This window comes from Carlito syrichta, unplaced genomic scaffold (genome assembly GCF_000164805.1).
Source record: "Carlito syrichta isolate Samal-C Ts95f unplaced genomic scaffold, Tarsius_syrichta-2.0.1 Scaffold302040, whole genome shotgun sequence".
Classification (NCBI taxonomy): domain Eukaryota; kingdom Metazoa; phylum Chordata; class Mammalia; order Primates; family Tarsiidae; genus Carlito; species Carlito syrichta.
Genome location: NW_007246136.1, coordinates 1 through 2,364, shown reverse-complemented (window position 1 = coordinate 2,364; position 2,364 = coordinate 1).

Below are 2,364 nucleotides of genomic sequence, written 5' to 3'. Positions count from 1 at the left end.
TAATTAGTATTTGGAAATGGTTAATCATGTTAACACATATAAGATTATATCAATTAATAAGAAAATGCTGAAGCCCCTGGTAAGTGAATGGGAAAAGTACATTAAATAAATGTATAGACACAGATTGAGAAATGCAAGTAGCTAATAAGCACATAAATAAGTAGGTAAACTCATTGGTAATTTAAAATAACCATGAAATTCCACACATTGATTATCAATGCTGGAAACGGTGCCATAAGCTGGGCAATTTTAAAAAATTTTTTAATTGTAATGGATACATAATACTTGTATATATTTATGGGGTACATGTGATGCTTTGATACAGACACACAATGTGAAATGATTAAATCAGAGTAATTTGTGTACCTATCACCTTAAACATTTATTATTCTATTGTGCTAGGAATTTCAATTTCAATCTTTTAGATATTTTATAATGTACAACAAATTATTATTAGAGATAACCTCCTTGTGCTACCACATGCTAGATCTTATTCATTCTTCTAACTACATTTTTGCACCCATTACAAATTGTTACTTTATTCACCTCCCTTTCACTACAATTTCCAGCCACTGGTAATCATCATTCTACTTTCTATTACCATGTGTTCGGTTTTTAAAAATGTTTAACTTCCACATACAAGTGAGAAAATGTAAAATCTGTCTTTTTGTGCATAGCTTATTTTACTTACCATAATGCCCTCCAATATCATTCATGTTTTTGCAAATAACAGAATTTCATGCTTCTTAGGGCACAAATATTTCACATTGTATATAAATACCACTTTTTTTTATTCTTTCATCCACTGATGGACACTTAGATGGATTCAATATCTACAATTTGACAAGGGATTAATAACCAGAATATATAAGGAGCTCAAACAACTCAATAGGAAAAAAAATCAAATAATACAATATAAAAATGAGCAAAAATTTTGAGTAGACATTACTGAAAGGAAGAAATAAAATTTATCCTTTCAAAGACAAAGCTTTTTGTTTCATTGATTTTTTGCATTATATTTTTGTTTTCTATGTCCCAAATTTGGGCTTTTATTTTGGTGATCTGAATTCACAGACCAAAAAAAAGAGAGAGAAAGTACAAATAAATGCAGTCAGAAATGCAAAAGATCAAGTCGCAACTGACTCCAAAGAAATACAAAAGATTATCAGGCACTATTCTGTACACTTATTTGGAAACAAACTTGAAAACCTCAGGGAAATGGAGGACTTTCTGACATCACACAGCCTCCCCAGTTTGAAAGAAGAAGAAACAGAGATCCTAAATAGACTAATAATAATCCAGGATATTGAGTAGTTCATAAGAAGAGTACCTACAAAAAAAAAAAAAAAAATCCTGGACGAGATGGCTTTCCAGCAGAATTCAAAACATACAAGGAGAAATTGACACCAATCCTTTTAAAGTATTCCTGCCAATTGAGAAAGATGGAACTCTCTCCAAATCATTTTATGAAGCTAACATCACATTGATACTCAAACCAGGTAAAGATCCAACAAAGAAAGAGAACTACAGGCCAATATCCTTGATGAACATAGATGACAAAATTCTCAACAAGATTCTAGCAAACCGAATCCAACAACACATCTCAAAAGTCATCCACCACGACCAAGTAGGCTTCATCTCTGGAATGCAGCGCTGATTCAACATTTGCAAGAGTATAAACATAATTAAATACATCAACAGATACAAAAACAAAAGCCACATGATTATATCATTAGACGTGGAAAAAACTTTCGATAAAATCCAGCAGCCCTCCTTGATAAAAACCCTTGAACATCTAGGCTAGATAGAACATATCTCAAAATAATAAGTCATCTACAAAAATCCCACTGCCAACATACTGCTAAACAGACAGAAACTGGAACCATTCCCCCTGAAAACTGAAACAAGACAATGATGCCCACTCTCACCCTTCCTTTTTCAACATAGTTTTGGAAGTCCTAGCTAGAGCAATCAGACAAGAGAAGGAGATCAGGGGTATCCAAATATAAAAAGAGGAAGTTGAATTATCCCTCTTTGCAGACGACAAGATTCTATATCTTGAAAATCCAAGAGAATCTGTCAAAAACCTCCTTGCACTGATAAAGGACTTGGCAAAGTCCCAGGGTATAAAATCAATGTGCAAAAGACAGTCACATTTCTACACACCAACAATAAACAAACAGAAACCCAAATAAAAAGCACAATACCATTCACAATAGCCACAAGAAAATGAAATACCTTGGCATCTTCCTAACCAGAGAAGTGAAAGACCTTTACAACAAAAACTACACAATGCTGCTCAAGAAATCAAAGATGACACAAACAAATGGAAAAATATTTCATGCTCATGGATTGGAAGAATCA